We start from the raw sequence: 17,482 nt of genomic DNA, 5'->3' as shown, positions 1-17,482 counted from the left end.
ACACAAGCATACCATACATAACATTATATAAGCCTGGGGGAGATGTCTCAATTCCCCCATGCCTGACGGCAGGGGTGGGTTTTAAGAAGTTTGCGAAAGGCAAGGAGGGTGGGGTCAATCCTAATCTCTGGGGGAGCTGGTTCCAGGTGTTCGGGGCCGCCACAGAGAAGGCTCTTCCCCTGGGTCCTGCCAGACGACGGGACCCGGAGAAGGCCAACTCTGTTGGACCTAACCCCACTGGAATTCGTTTTTAATGTTGCTGCTTGGTAATTCAGAGTTGTTTCTTTAAAAAAAAAACCAGCTGATTAGGTGGGTTGTTTTTTTTAATTAATTTTCTTATGAAGAACAATTGAACAAAGAATGCATCTGAAATGTCTGCAGGATTTGGGCTTTTCATAGGTTTGACAGACACATATGACCTTTTTTTCTACTCCAGTTTTTAATTCCAGGAGCCCGGGGTGATTGGCAGTTCCAAATAAACACCATTAATAAACCATTAATGTGTAACTAAAAGCCCAGGTTTTTCTAAGGAATACTTGCCAACTGCTTACCCACATAAAATCTCCCAGGAATATTTGTCATTCTCACAGTTACAATGGAGCAGAAGCTGCTTGAGATTGCTTGAGCTGGAATCATAAGCAAAAACAAAAACTACGGAGCCCTACAGCAAGCAATATTTGGCAATTAGTGAAAGCTGGCATTTGTTTACGTTCCCTGAAATGCTGAAAAAAATAAAAGACTTCCTGTTCCCTAATGACTGCTTGGTGAAAGGTAACAATGGAAACATTTGTAAATGCTAACGAGGCAGGGAAGAAAGGAAAGGTGGAGGATGAAAAGAAAGAAAGAGGATATTTCATGCATATTTACCTCTTGACACAGCCTCGAGGTATCAGATTGAGCCTGAAATATCATTCATCTAATTATCTCAGAAAAAAGTCAAGCCGAGTTTGGGTAGAACTGACCCCAGTTGTGCAATGAAGGCTGGGAAAGAGAGATAAGGACTCTCAGAGCTAAAGTATCTGTCTGGTTCTCTGTTTGTAGATGACATGAGTTGGTCGATAGAAACATAGAAACATAAAAGTTTGACGGCAGAAAAAGACCTCATCATTGTTGTGGTTAGCTCTGGCCCAGCTCCTGCCCCAAGGACTGTGGATGTGTGGGAGACATCCACATGCTGCAGGCCTGTTTTGCCCCCGGTGGAATCTGATGATGAAGGCTCCTCTGACCAAGAAGACATGAGTGACAGGGAGGAGGAGAGTGTGGCAGTCAGCTCAGAAGGAGATCAATTATCTAGATCCTCCTTGGATTCGGAACAAGAGTTAATGATACAGCCACGCATGCGGAGAGTGATGCATAGGCAACAACAACTGAGAGATTATTATCAAAGAAAATGAGGCCACCTGTGGTTGGGTGGGGCTGTGGTCATTAGTGAGGCTGCTATAAATAGCAGCCTGTGGGTTTGGCCATTGTGGAGGATTATCTGATCGTTGTGTTTCGTGACTGCTTTACTGACTTTGACTTTTTGTGTGCTGATTTCCCCCCGCTTTGAAACTAAACCAGAGCAAAGTGTGTTTCACTTTGTGAAAGAAGAAGGACTGTGAATTGCCTCACAGCTACAAGCTAAGTATCACAGAACTGATAAGGGACTTGTACAAATTACCAGTTTGTTTGGAGACGAGTGCTCTTTGCTGTACCAAAAGAGGGCTTGGTTTAAGTGAATTTTCATTATAAAGAACATTGTTTTGAATTTTCAAACGTGTGTGTGTCTGAAATTTGTACCTGTGCATTTTTGGGAGGAGTCTACCAGAGAGCCCTACAGAACAATCATGGTCCATCCAGTCTGCCCTTATACTATTTCTTGTATTTTATCTTAGGATGGAGCTATGTTTATCCCAGGCATGTTTAAATTCAGTTACTGAGGATTTACCAACCATGTCTGCTGGAAGTTTATTGCAAGGATCTGTTCCTTCAATATACCAGGGTGATTTGACACCAAAAAAACATGTAACCCTTCCCAGGAACAGAGCTGAAGGGATTGGATACCGTAGCCTAGAGCAGTGATTTTCAACCTTTTTTGAGCCGCGGCACATTTTTTTACATTTACAAAATCCTGGGGCACATCACCAACCAAAATGACACAAAATGACACCCTAAGACACTCTTCTCTCTTTTTCCATTCCTCTCTCTGTGTATACATACTCTTGAACCATTTCCAAAAACAGGTGAGGGCTGGGGGGGGGGTTTCTCTCTTATTCTTTGGATGCTTTTTATCATATGCTTTAAATCAAGAGTCACTTCTCTCTCTCTTTTGTTCCTCTCTCTTTCCTCTCATTCTCTGTCTCAGTAATTTTCTCATTTCTCTTTTTTCCTCCCCTTTTTTCTCTCATTTCTCTCTCTCTCTCCCTTCCTCTCCTCTCTTTCTCTCTCTCTCTCTTGCTTTCTTTCTCTCTTGTTTTCTTTTCTCTCTCTTTCGCTCTCTCTCTTGCTTGCTTTCTTTTCACTCTTGCTTTCTCTCTTTTCTTTCTCTTGCTTTCGCTCTCTCTCATACTCTCTTTCTCTCTTTCTTTCTCTCTCTCTCTTTTTCTCTCTCTTGCTTTCTCTCTCTCTCACTCTCTCTCTCTCAGCAAAAAGTTGTGAGACCGGAACCTGAGCTTCCTTCTTCGCGGCACACCTGACCATGTCTCACGGCACACTAGTGTGCCACGGCACACTGGTTGAAAAACACTGGCCTAGAGGTTAATTCTCTGCCTTACAAGGCAAAGGTTGCAAGTTCAAATCCCAGTGAGGGTATGGCTAGCTGATGAGGCCAAAATTTATTTATTTTATTTATTTATTTTGTCCAATGCACAATACAAATTGAAGAGGATAGACATGAGTTATTATATATAAAGAAAGGATATAAAAGTCCAATACACAATGAGGGTTTTAGTGGGTATATATCAATATACACATAGTAAAATACATGATGAAGGTTATAGAGGAGATACTCATAGTAAAATATATCTAAGAAATAATAGAAAAGAAGATATAGGAATAGAATATATCAATGAAAGAATAGAAGAAGAGATATAGGAATAGAGGAAAGGTATATAGGAGATATAGGAGAGCAATAGGACAGGGGACGGAAGGCACTCTAGTGCACTTGTACTCGCCCCTTACTGACCTCTTAGGAATCTGGATAGGTCAACCGTAGATAATCTAAGGGTAAAGTGTTGGGGGTTTGGGGATGACACTATGGAGTCCGGTAATGAGTTCCACGCTTCGACAACTCGGTTACTGAAGTCATATTTTTTACTGTCAAGTTTGGAGCGGTTAATATTAAGTTTAAATCTGTTGTGTGCTCTTGTGTTGTTGTGGTTGAAGCTGAAGTAGTCGCCGACAGGCAGGACGTTGCAGCATATGATCTTGTGGGCAATACTTAGATCTTGTTTAAGGCGTCTTAGTTCTAAACTTTCTAGGCCCAGGATTGAAAGTCTAGTCTCATAGGGTATTCTATTTCGAGTGGAGGAGAGAAGGGCTCTTCTGGTGAAGTATCTTTGGACATTTTCAAGGGTGTTAATGTCTGAGATGCGATATGGGTTCCAAACAGATGAGCTGTATTCGAGGATGGGTCTGGCAAAAGTTTTGTAAGCTCTGGTAAGTAGTGTGAGATTGCCAGAGCAGAAGCTACGTAGGATTAGGTTTACAACTCTTGAAGCCTTCTTGGCTATAATGTTGCAGTGGGCTTTGGCACTTAAATCTTTTGTTATTAGTATACCAAGGTCTTTAACCGAGTGGGGATTATCTGTGATAATTTGATTATTCAGTTCGTATTTGGAGTTCAGGTTCTTCTTCCCAATGTGTAGGACAGAGCATTTGCTAGTTGAGATTTGGAGTTGCCATGTGTTAGACCACTCAGAAACAGCGTCAAGGTCTTTTTGGAGAGTAGTTGTGTTATCGGTGGTGTTGAAGAGTTTTACATCATCGGCAAAGAGGACACAGTTGCTTGTGATGTAATCGCAAAGGTCATTGATGTAGAGAATGAAGAGCGTTGGTCCCAGTACACTACCTTGGGGAACACCGCTTTTAACTGGGACGGGGGTGGATATGGTGCTTCCTATTTTGACCACTTGTTGTCTGTTTGATAGGAATGCTGTAATCCAGCTGTGGAGGGATCCTGAGATGCCATAGGATTTGAGTTTTAGGAGTAATTTGTCATGGACCACTGAATCAAAGGCTTTGCAGAAGTCAATATAAATTGCATCTGTAGATTTCCCTTGATCTAGATGAGTTGTCCATATATTTTTGCAGTGGAGGAGCTGCAGGTTGCAGGATAGTTTTTTTCTGAAACCAAATTGTTTATTAGAGAGCAAATTATTCGTTTCTAAATGGAGAGTAATTGATTTGTTTATAATTGATTCCATGACTTTGCATGGGACGCAGCATAGTGAAATTGGTCTGTAGTTATCTACAAGAGAGGGGTCTCCTTTTTTGAAGATGGGGATGACCATTGCTTTCGACCATAGCTTAGGAAGTGTGCTGGTTCTGAAGGATTTTTCAAAAATTATGCTTAGTGGTTCAGCTATGGCAGAAGAGAGCTTTTTTAGAAAGTATGCACATAGACCATCTGGTCCAACTGATAGAGAAGGTTTAAGGTCACGTAATGCTTTTTCAACTTGGTCTTCAGTGAAGTCTACTTGGGTTAAATCATTGAGGGAGTTTGAGGTGCGATTGATGAAATTGGGGGATGAGCCATTGCTGTTAACAAAGACAGAGCCAAAGAAAGAGTTGAAGAGGTTGGCTTTGGATGAATCATCATGGTATTCTTTGTTGTTGGGTCCTTTGAGAGGTGGGATTGGTCTAGAGTCTTTGAGTTTATTGTTGACAAAGTTGTAGAAAGCTCTATTAGATTTGGTGCGTAGGAGGTTTTCCTCTTGTTTGCTGTAGTAGTTAAGGCATTCTGCTTTTATTTGATTGCAAATGCTTTTATATTGGCTTTTGAAGTTGGAAACTTGTCCTTTTTTGTTTTTCCTCCAGAGAGATTTTTTTCTTGTTTGTAATTTTCTTATTGAGATGGGGAGGTTATTTTTTTTGTTTATGGTACATGTTAGAGGTACATGAAGTCTGATGATAATTTTCATTTCGAGTAGGAATGTGTTGTAGAGGTCATCAGTAGTGTAGCATTCAGAGAATAGAGTTTTCCAGTTTAATGTTGAGAGGTGGGCTTCAATGAGTTCGTAGTTCGCTTTTTTGAAATTGAATTTTGGTGTTGTATTATTTTGGTGGTTCATAGTGTGGCTTAAGTTGAGACTGAAGTTTATCATGCTGTGGTCGCTGTTGGAAAATGGTTCTGTTATTTGTAAGCCATATATTGTACTTTTGCTGTTACAGAAGATGAGATCCAGACAGTTATCAAGTCTGGTATTTTTAGTTACTAGTTGGTCAAGTCCCAGTTGGGTGACGGTATTATATATAGTAGAATGGATGGGTTCCGTGCTGCATTCATTTAAGGACCAGTTGATGTGTGGTAGGTTGAGGTCTCCGAGGAAGATAATGGGGTATGGGCAGTTGGTTGCCCACGTTAGTAATGTGGATAATTTGTTAGCATGTTCGATGTCGTAGTCCGGGGCTCTGTAGCAGAGTAAGAAGCGAATTGTGGTATTTAGGGATAAATCACAGACAATAATTTCAGGTACCAATAAATCCTGTGCAACTTTAAGGATTTTTAGGTTCAGCGATTTTTTGTAAAATATAGCTACTCCGCCTCCTCTGCGGGATTCACGGTCTGATCGGAAAACATGGTAGTTTTTTGATGTGATAATGGAGTCTGGGTAGGAAGCATTTAGCCATGTTTCGCATATAAAAATTATATCAAAATTGGAGGTGTCAAGTAGAAGGAGGAATTCAGATATCTTGTTGACTAAACTTCTAGCATTTAATAGTTTACATTTGAGATTGGTCTTGTGTTGAGAATTGGTTTTGGGGTGGTTAGAGGAAGTAAGGGGCACTCTTTCCTATTCTTGGTTTGAGGTGGTAGGGTTGTCCATTTGTTGTTGTGGAATGGTGGTCTGGCTGGTGTCAGTTTGATGTTGTGAGATGGTAGGTTGAAAGTTAGACCGGAAGATGTGGGGAGAATTATGGGTTTTGGGTTTGATGCTTTCTGTGCGGTAATCTATGTAAAGGTTTGTTTCACCAAGTTCATAGCGTCTCTTGAGTTCTGCCCGTAGTTCGCGAGAGCGAATACGTTGGAGGAGAGAAAGATCTGGTCTGGATCTGAGTTTGTTGAAGGACTTGTTATTTCTGGCAATGTGGTTAATGGTGTTGATGAATTGCTGTTTTATTTGTTCAGTTTTGCATACTACTTTGCAGAAGCGGGGAGCTATTGAGCCATCGTTATACTTGTGCTCAGGTCCAATTCTGGTAACTTCCAAAATGTCTTCTTGGGCGAATGTTTGTACATGTGAGTGATGTTGGTGGATGATATTTCTTATTCTTGTTATATCTGATTCATGACTTTCATCAAGACCAAAGAGGATAGCATTCTGGCGTTTTTGTTCACGTTCCATGGCATCCTTGACTAGGGTAGAGATATCAGTGGTAGAATTAGTGGGTTTTTGGAGTATTGGAAGTGGTTGAGGTTGGGGTGGTGGAGTGGTGAGTGGTATTTTGTCGGGTGGATTCAGTGTTTGGATATTTTTCTCCATGGATGAGAGTCTTGATTCAATACTTTTTTTGAATTCTTCTTGCGTTTTGAGAAGTCTTGGTTCAATACTTTCTATTAATGTTTTTTGGGTTTTGATGGCTTCTTTTAAGGTATTAATCTCATCAGACAAGTTGCTAAGTATATTTAGCTTGGGGGCACACGATGAGCACATATAAAGAAATGAGGAGTTTGCTTTTAGGAAGGTGTCAATATGTTTAGAAATATTGAAGCAGCTTTTGTGAGCAGACTGATTGCAAGTCTGGCATTTTATGAAACCATCATGATCATTGATAATGTCTTTGCATTTAAAGCATTGATAGCTGTGATTATCAATTGTTGCTTGTTGTTCTTTTTGTTCTTGTTGTTGTATATTCTTTTTGATTGGCATTTCTGCTTTGATTTGAGCTGTTCTGTGTCAGCGTCTGTCTACCAGGGGGTGTGTGTGTGTGTGGGGGTGTTAGTGCTTCAGGAAAGTCTTTTGGTTACCCTGCCTGAGTTTCTGGCTTCCTGCTCAGTGGGCCTCTTTATGACTTTACAGCCTGTTGAGGGAGAGGCAATTAGGAGTTTGTAACTTTAAGAGAGAGGCAAATAGTTGAAACAGGCAAGAACAATGGCTTTTGAATGCCCAGTAACCGCCCTTCTTCCTTCGCAGCCAGCACCTAGTAGTTTAAGCTTGCCTTATTAACCCAAATGGTGTTTGATGAGGTGATTTAGAAGATTTTTCAGTCTCCCTTTGAATGGAGCGTTTACAGGTCCTTTTGTTGTTAATAGGACTCCTAGCGCTTGTTCAAACTAAGGGTTTCTCTCTTGGTTATTCACTTGGCTTACAAGCTTCAGATGCTCCAAGCCTTGGTTGATAGCTCCGCTGATGGCAGGGTAAGCTTGGTTCTGCAGGGGGTTCGGGCAATGGCAAGAAGTTTGATGGTGCTAGGGTGCTGGAGGTCCTGGGGTGCTGGGCAGATTGAGGCTTTGTGGTGTTTAATGGGCAGTAGTGATCAATCACTTACGGTTTGATGTCTTGCCTTTGTCTTGCCTTGTTTCCTCGTGGAACTTTTCTCTTCTCTTCTCTTCTCTTCTCTTCTCTTCTCTGCTCTGCTCTGTTCTGTTCTGCTCTGCTCTCCCAGAAATGTTGATTGAAAATGTTTTTAAAATATTTATATTCAATAAAATTACTTTTAAAAAGAAAGAAAGAAAAGAAAGAAAAGGAAGGCAAGGAGCTGCCTCTGCCTCTGCCTCTCCCTAAGCTGACTGAGCCGAAATAGATCTATCTTAGTCCTCCCTTAACTTTCAAATTCAGCAAAAACATGTGACACCCACATCTCTCTCTGTCTCTCTCTCTCTGTCTCTATCTATCTATCTATCTATCTGTCTGTCTATCTATCTATCTATCTATCTATCTATCTATCTATCTATCTATCTATCTATCTATCTATCTATCTGTCTGACTGATTTTGGGGAAATAAAATAGTTGACATTAATGACAAAATAACACTGGTGCTATTCTTGTCTTTCAGTTAGGCAAGTACCAATTCATCAGACCAATCCTTGAATACAGCTCATCTGTCTGGAACCCACACCATATACCAGAGATGAATACATCAGAAAGTGTCCAGAGATACTTTACTAGAAGAGTCCTCTACTCTTCTACTTGCAACATTACAGAACTAGACTTGAAATCCTGGGCTTTGAAAGCTTAGAACTATGTCATTTTTGGCACAACCTAAGCATAGTTCATAAAATTATCTGCTACAATGTCCTACTTGTCAATGACTACTTCAACTTCAACCACAACAATACACGAGCACACAACAGATACAAACTCAAAGTGAACCACCCCAAACATGACTGTAGAAAATACGACTTTAGCAGCAGAGTGGTTAATGTCTGGAACTCACTACCTGACTTTGTGATTTCACCAAAAACCTTACCCTTAGATTGTCCACTGTTGACCTCACCTGATTCCTAAGAGGTCAGTAAGGGGCGTGCATAAACATGCCTACCGTCCCTGTCTAATTGTTCTCTCTTATCAGTACCCCTCTTATGTATGCAAACAATGTTTTAGCTATGTATATTACAAATATGTACTTGAGAAAATGAATAAATAAGTAAGTAGGAAGGTGAATATAACTATCCTAATTTTTTTTATTTTCAAGCCAATACACAATTCAAAACACTAACTTAACTGTTACAGTTTTTCATTTCTCTAAATTGATGCTGCCATTCTCAAATTCAAGGCATATTTTTATAGGACTATTCGAAGCACGAGAAAATTTGCTTCTTTAAGGGAGCTGCCAAGAGGTATGACATGACCACTCTTAAATGCTTCAAGTCCATATCTCAGCACGACCACAGAAAATAGTTTGCAAGAAAGATGTAGTTGGGGGTAAAATTTGTATTAAATAAGTCCATTAGAAGAAATGAGAAAAAGATGCAAATAATTTGTCTGAAGAAAATTCAAATTGAGCCAGAAACATGATAAATGATAAACAGGTTTTGAGATAAGAAAAAAAAAATAGAAACTGAGAAATTTATAACCGATGCATTTTTATTTCTTAGCCAACATTGGATGCAAACAGTGGAACAGATTTTTAATTAAATGCTTATTCCTTATTATACAGATATACTCATATTTTTAGAAAGGTATATTATAAATCATACTGGAATAGATTATGTTATGTTTTCTTACTGATACGTCTGATTGGGCAGATATCTGCATTCATATTTATGTATACCCAAATCGTCATCCCATCCCTTGCAATGAAAGGAATTTATGCCCAGAATGTGGAAAATATCTGAGGGGGAAACAAATCTTTTCTTTCATATTTATTGAAATCTGAATCTTTTAAAGAGTTTAGATATGGTTCACAATTCAAAGGGAAAGCAACCCCTAAAAAGAACGTTAAAATACAAATGTCAAGAAAATTGTGCATGGCGATGCATGTAAATATTTATACATATTGGTTTTATTTTTAACTCATACATTGATGATGTGAAGTGAACTCAAGACAATTGGTAGCAACTAAAATTGGAAGATGTGCCAGTCTGCCAAATGGTTTCATTCGTGAAGTTATGGAAGATGGAAACCACTAAGATGGAAGCCACTAGTTCAGAGATGGGTTGCTGACAGTTCAAAGCAGTTCTTTAGAACTGGTACCAGAAACTTGTAGCCACTTGGTGAACTGACAGCAATGACTGGTGGTCAGGGGTGGGCCACCATTCCTGGTCCTACCAGAATGGGCCAGGAACGCATGCACATGCCCTGCGCACGCATCCCTGCGTAGAGCTCAGCTTTTGTGCATGCGTAGAAGCCGAATCTCACACAAGGATGTGTGCGTGCAAAATTTCCGGGGTTTTTTTATTTACAAATATACAATAAATACATAAAAGACATCAATGACAATTGACAATTGAGACCTAGCACATTACATAGACAATAATCGTGTGTTTAAACGATAGGCCAAAATATAAAAACATTACAGTCAATAAACATGTAAACTTACAAAGAAAGGAAAGGAAAACGTAAGAAAGAAACAGAGGAGAAGAAAAGGAGAAAGAAAGAAAGAAAAAGGTGGGCGAGTGTGCGGTGGAGCTGTGTTAAGAATATGAACTAGTTTTAAATTCAGCAGCTCATTACCTTACATCGAAATTGTTAGTATGGATGGGTAAAAGCAAACGTTGAATAAATCACGGTATGGAGATTTTGAAAATAAAAGGTACATTCCATAATTAAATATCTAATATCTCTTGCGCAGAAGCCGAATCTCACATGAGGATGCGTGCGTGCAAAGTTTCCGGTTTTTCGTTTCTGCGCATGCAGAAAAAAACTGGAAACATAAGGTAAGTGGCTGCCCGAGCTGTCACCTTTTGCCCCACTTGCCTCTTGCTCTTGGGGTGAATGGCAGCAGTGCAGGTGGTGGGGGGAAGGTGGCGCTAGTATGGGCAGTGAGTGGGAGGCAGCGTGAGTAGTGAGTGAGTGGGAAAAAGGAGACGAATGGCAGCAGCATGGGCGGTAGGGTGGAGGTGGTGCTAGCGCAGGCAGTGGGGGAGGTAGTGTGAGCGCAGGCACTGGGGGGATGCGGCAGGAGCTGTGAGCGAGGGGCAAATGGAGGCAAATGGCGGCTTGAGTGAGGGCGGTGGGGGGAGGCAGCACGAGTGCAGGTGGTGATGGGGAGCTAGCCCAAGAAGCAAGCGAGGGGCTAGTGGCAGGGGAAGGCAGCACTCGTGGGGGGGGGGAAAGGAAGGGCTCACAGCAGGGGAAGGCAGCCTTGTGGCAGGGCAGGCCAGGCCAGTGCAGGCGGAGGTCCGGGGAAGCACATGTTGCACATGCACACGCATGCATGCCCAGCGGCACTACTGGAGCTAGTCTACGTGCTACATTGCCACCACTGGAACTGTGTTCCCCCCTGTTCAGGGTCGGGCCCACCCCTGCTGGCGGTCCACGCACCCGAACCGGTCCTCCAGTTATCACAGCTTCAAAAAACCCTTCTGCGCATGTGCAGAGGATGATTTCTGAGTCATTTACTGTTCTATCCTGGACTATGCAGCTTGAAAAAAAAGGAGGAATCCGCGCATTGATATTTCAAATCAGTATTTTTATATTGTACATAAAGTCTCATTTTTGCAAGCTAAAGTAAGGCATGTGATACAGATCTTGGCAGTTTCTCAGAGAGGGCAATTAAGATATAACCGTTCCACAGCTAGGCTGCTGCAAAGATCAAAGCTGCTTGCATTCCTTCATGAGATAAGAATTCTCCGGTTTCACAGACTTACTAATTACAGCTTCTCAGCATTTCAGTAGACAAGGCACTTTCTCGCCAAGGATTCTTAGCAGGAAAATAACAGATGGCTTGCGTAACCTGGCTGAGACCTCAAATCATCATCTGAATCCCTTGCAAAATGTTGCAACTCCACCCCAAATTACCCATACTCCACTCTTAAATACATAGAAACATAGAAACATAGAAGTCTGATGGCAGAAAAAGACCTCATGGTCCATCTAGTCTGCCCTTATACTATTTTCTGTATTTTATCTTAGGATGGATATATGTTTATCCCAGGCATGTTTAAATTCAGTTACTGTGGATTTATCTACCACGTCTGCTGGAAGTTTGTTCCAAGGATCTACTACTCTTTCAGTAAAATAATATTTTCTCATGTTGCTTTTGATCTTTCCCCCAACTAACTTCAGATTGTGTCCCCTTGTTCTTGTGTTCACTTTCCTATTAAAAACACTTCCCTCCTGGACCTTATTTAACCCTTTGATATATTTAAATGTTTCGATCATGCCCCCCCCTTTTCCTTCTGTCCTCCAGACTATACAGATTGAGTTCATTAAGTCTTTCCTGATAAGTTTTATGCTTAAAACCTATAGGAAGTGGTCACAATTCCCTAGAGTTATAACAAACCACATACTACTTCCTCTTTCCATACAAGTATTCTTGTCTCTTTCTTAATCTTCCAAAGCGGGCATCTAGCAAAGGTTCCCAATCTTCCTCTTCCTCTTCTAAGTCAGATTCTACTGTCATTGGCATCTCTGCCACCTCTGGTGGTCCTTTGGGTTCATCCAGGTCTACTTCTCTCTCACTCTCTCTCCCGATTCCTAAGAGATCAGTAAGGGGCGTGCATAAGTGCACCAGAGTGCCTTCTGTCTCCTATCCCGATGTTTCTCTCTTACTAGTACAGTGATACCTTGTCTTACAAACTTAATTGGTTCCGGGTCGAGGTTCTTAAGGTGAAAAGTTTGTAAGACAAAACAATGTTTCCCATAGGAATCAATGGAAAATCGATTAATTCATGCAAGCCCAAAATTCACCCCTTTTGCCAGCTGAAACGCCCATTTTTGTGCTGCTGGTATTCCCCTGAGGCTCCCCTCCATGGGAAACCCCACCTCCGGACTTCTGTGTTTTTGCTATGCTGCAGGGGAATCCCAGCATCGCAAAAATGGGCGCTTCGCTGGCAACGGAAATCCGGAGGTGGGGTTTCCCAACGAAGGGAGCATCAGTGAATTTGCAGCATTGCAAAAACACCGAAGTCCTCGAAACCCCACCTCCAGACCTCTGTGTTTTTGCGATGCTGCGATTTCACTGAGGCTCCCCTCACTGGGAAACCCCACCTCCGGACTTCCATTGCCAGTGAAGCGCCCATTTTTGTGCTGCTAGGATTCCCCTGCAGTATCACAAAAACACGGAAGTCCAGAGGTGGGGTTTCCCATGGAGGGGAGCCTCAGGGGCATCCCAGCAGCGCAAAAACGGGTGCTTCGCTGGCAACGGAAGTCCGGAGGTGGGGCATCCCAGTGGTGGCGGTGGGTTTGTAAGGTGAAAATAGTTTGTAAGAAGAGGCAAAAAAATCTTAAACCCTGGGTTTGTATCTCGAAAAGTTTGTATGACGAGGCATTTGTAAGACGAGGTATCACTGTATCATGCATATAAATATTATATCTTTGTATACCACCAATACATACTTGACAAACAAACAAATTAAAAATAAAATAAAATTTAATTCCAGAAATCAATTGTTTTATGAAACCTTTTCTCATCCCCTCTGTTAATCATGGACTGTTCGCATAACTTGTTGATTGTGATTCATAATATACAGCTCCGTTTTTATTCCTTTGGTCCATTTCTCAGTTATCCAATAACACTAGTTATATTTGGATAATGTTCAAAATAGCAACAGAATGAAGAAGACAACCAATCAAGCTTGCTGGGTTTCATCGCCGCCCTGCTGTGTCACACTTTACTCATCACACAGTATGCTGAGCCGGCAGCAGTAACATGGTAGGAAAGGTCAACCTGTCTTTCAATAAACCTTACAGCTATTATTGACCTTTCCTTTAAGAACTTCTGAAAAGTTTCAAAATAAATTATCTGGATTTTATTTGGAAGACTGAAGTAGGTAGGAGATAACTCCTACTACCCATGAACAGTATTTGAGATAGATAGGAATTAAAGCAGGACATGTATTTATTAACACAGAACACTTTGGATTGTTTTGTAGTTTAAAAAAAACCACTCTCAGAATAACTCGTAAGAATTAAATCAAATCCAGTGCCTTAAGCAAAATTAGTAGTAGCAAAATTAAAATAAAACACCAAAAAGCATAAGAGAATTTTGTATTAGTCTATAATATATCCTAAAAACAGTCTTCAATGTTTAAAAAGAATGTGTGTCTCCTCACTGATTGAGAAGGCAAGATTAAAAGTGTCTTTAAATAATGATCTATAGATAACTGGTTTTAAGAGCTGGGGTGGTGCATTGGTTAGAGTGCAGCACTGCAGGCTACTTCAGCTAACTGCTACTGTGTTTCCCCGAAAATAAAACAGCGTCTTAAATTATTTTTTGCTCCCAAAGATGTGCTACGTCTTATTTTCAGGGGATGTCTTATTTTTTTCCAATGAATTGTATCCCGTATCCTATATTCTGCTGCAGCAAAAACGCATCCAAACACACAGCTGCATGTTGGATGCGTATTGGATGTGCTTTAAATCTGATTGATGCAGCGTTTTGCAATGCAATTTATGGACAGCAGTGTTATATATGTTCTGTTCGGGGAATACTGCGAAATGAAACATCTCCTATGTCTTACTTTCAGGGGATGCCTTATATTAGGCAATTCTACGAAACTTCTCCCATGTCTTACTTTCGGGGGTGACTTATTGTCGGGGAAACAGGGTAGCTGTAGTTTAGCAGTTCAGATCTCACCACCGGCTCAAGGTTGACTCATCCTTCCATCATTCCGAGGTGGGTAAAATGAGGACCCAGATTGTTGGGGTCAAGATGCCGATTCTGCAAACTGCTTAGAGAGGGCTGTGAAAGCGGTATATAAGTCTAAATGCTATGGCTATATTGAGAATATTATTTAATCCTACAGAGCTTGTTCTCCTTATTTTAGGTTTGTATATTTTTTCCTAATTATAACTGTGGTATATTATTTTTCTGCACATCCATGCATTGTTTCTAGCTTCACTGAATATGTGAGCCAGAATGTACTCGATGGAAAAAGATATGTATTTTTGTATACAGCTATACTGTATGTATGGAAGCTAGTTTGCAGTGTGTAACTAAGTTATTACACATGCCCCAAACTGCATAGATAATTCTGTCTGAAGAAAGGGTTGGATGATACATATGATATCAGGGATGTAGTGCTCTGGTGCAGGAGGCCCACTAGGCCACGCCCACCATTGCCACACCCACCCTGCAACCAGACAGAGAACCCCTTGCTAAAATTTTTGAAGCTCACTCCTGTATGCAAGCATGGAATTGAAAAACACTATTCTTTAGTTTACTGATTCTGTTAACAAACTGTCTTTATGGTTAATAACATTCAAAAGGAAGTTGCCTTTCTAGAACTTCAATGTCGTTTGACGGGACCTTCTCTGTGGCGGCCCCGCCCTTCTGGAACCAACTCCCCCCCCGGAGATTAGAATTGCCCCCACCCTCCTTGCCTTTCGTAAGTGCCTTAAAACCTACCTCTGCCGTCAGGCATGGGGGAACTGAGATATTCTTTCCCCCTAGGCCTTTACAATTTATGCATGTTATGTTTGTTTGCAGGGATGTTTGGTTTTACAATAAGGGGTTTTTAGTTGTTTTAGTATTGGATTTATATGATGTTTTTTATTACTGTTGTTAGCCGCCCCGAGTCTACGGAGAGGGGCGGCATACAAATCCAATTAATAATAATAATAATAATAATAATAATAATAATAATAATAATAATAATAATAATAATAATAACAATAACAACAACAACAACTTCAATCCATTATTCTGTACCCCAAAATAATTAACAATAAGTTTTGACTTACTTCCACATAGCATACTTCTTTCAATATTTCAAGAATGCCACCATTTCTGTTCTTAGTCACTCAAAGCTAAACATTCTTAGGTTTATTAATCTCTCTGCATAATACTTTTGTTTTCTTGGCCACTGATTATTTTTGTTGTTTTACTCTGATCATATTTTTTTTCTAGAATAATGTTTATGTTTCTGCCTCTAAGATTTAGTCCAGCATTTGAAGTCTATCATAAAATCTCAAGTTTCAAAAAACAGATAAATAGAGTCCCCTTTCACTTTCAGAAACATTTGCTTGGTTTTCTTAAGTAAACAGTGATTGACCATAGTTTGCACTGGGATGTAATATCTGGAGTACATGAAATAGACTGGGTTAACTTTCACCCCTTTAACTATCAGTGATAAATTTGGCCTTAGTTGATCACAGGTATTTAGTGGAATTGCAAATACACTATTCCATGTACTGTACATGCATATGTTAGTATATTTGCATTTTTATACACACGCACACACCAGGATATAATGGGCTATAAATCTAGAACATTTCCTAATTTCCTAATGAATACAATACATTTCATTTGCTTCTCTTACTCTTTCATCAATTTACCCTCATGGCATTCTAAATTATTTACTCATAAGTGATTTTATAATTCTAATTCAACTGTAAGGGACACACATGTACACAAACAAACCACAGTCTATAGTTTCCTTTAAATATTGTGCAAGTGGCATTCAGTGTGGTCACAAAAGCATTTTCACAATATTTCTATCCCCCTGCATATATCTGAACACATCTGAATCAGACTAGATATTGAAACAAACAAGAGATAATGTTTTTCAGGTTTATGTTTCAGGTACCATGCATTAGCCTTCTGCATACTCAGAACTGCAGGTTTACTAATATATTATGTTGGGAAGTCTGATTACATATTTCCCATGTAGGGGAGAAATGCTCCTGGTTCGCTAGTGCCTGTTGGCGTTGGAGAGCCGGTCGCGAAGGCAGTGTGAGGCTCCACCCACCCATCGAGTTACTGCCATTTGGGTTCTTTTTACCTTCTGCGCATGTGCAGAACGCCTACACATAAACTCTCCAGAAGTTTGTGTGTATGTAATGTTTCTTTCTTTCTTTCTTTCTTTCTTTCTTTCCTCCCTCCATCCCTCCTTCCTTCCTTCCTTCCTTTCTCTTTCTGTCTTTCTCTTTCTTTCTTTCTTTCTTTCTTTCTTTCTTTCTTTCTCTTTCTTTCCTTCCTTTCTTTCCTTCCTTCCTTTCCTCTCCCTATCCCTCCTTCCTTCCTTTCTCTTTCTGTCTTTCTTTCTGTCTGTCTTTCTTTCTTTCTTTCTTTCTTTCTATTTCTTCCTTTCCTTCCTTCCTTTCCTCTTCCCATCCCTCCTTCCTTTCTCTTTCCTTCCTTCCTTCCTTCCTTCCTTTTCTCCCTCCATCCCTCCTTCCTTCCTTCCTTCCTTTCTCTTTCTGTCTTTCTTTCTTTCTTCCTTTCTCTTTCTGTCTGTCTGTCTTTCTTTCTTTCTTCCCTTCTCTTTCTGTCTTTCTCTTTCTTTCTTTCTTTCTTTCTTTCTCTTTCTTTCTTTCCTTCCTTCCTTTCCTCCCTCCATCCCTCCTTCCTTCCTTTCTCTTTCTTTCTTTCCTTCCTTCCTTTTCTCCCTCCATCCCTCCTTCCCTCCTTCCTTCCTTTCTCTTTCTGTCTTTCTTCCTTCCTTTCTCTTTCTGTCTTTCTTTCTTTCTTTCTTTCTTTTTCTTTCCACCCTTCCTTTCTTCCTTTCCTCCCTCCTTCCTTCCTTTCTCTTTCTTTCTTTCTTTCTCTTTCTTTCTTTCTTTCCTCCCTCCCTTCCTTTCCTCCCTCCATCCCTCCTTCCTTCCTTTCTCTTTCTTTCTTTCCTTCCTTCCTTTCCTCCCTCCATCCCTCCTTCCTTCCTTTCTCTTTCTTTCTTTCTTTCTTTCTTTCTTTTTCTTCCTTTCTTAGTTTGTTATCAGTTAAATGAATGATCTCA

General features: G+C 40.5%; 1 protein-coding gene across 1 annotated transcript in view; it reads right to left on the bottom strand.

Annotated features, from left to right (window-relative positions):
• The window catches only part of CNTN5 (contactin 5), a 439,109-nt gene that overhangs the window by 171,408 nt on the left and 250,219 nt on the right, over positions 1 to 17,482 (bottom strand). The window lies entirely within an intron of this gene.

This window comes from Erythrolamprus reginae, chromosome 4 (assembly GCF_031021105.1).
Source record: "Erythrolamprus reginae isolate rEryReg1 chromosome 4, rEryReg1.hap1, whole genome shotgun sequence".
In the NCBI taxonomy this organism is placed as follows: domain Eukaryota; kingdom Metazoa; phylum Chordata; class Lepidosauria; order Squamata; family Dipsadidae; genus Erythrolamprus; species Erythrolamprus reginae.
The sequence above is the reverse complement of the archived record's forward strand: the minus strand, read 5'-3'. Positions and strand labels throughout refer to the sequence as shown.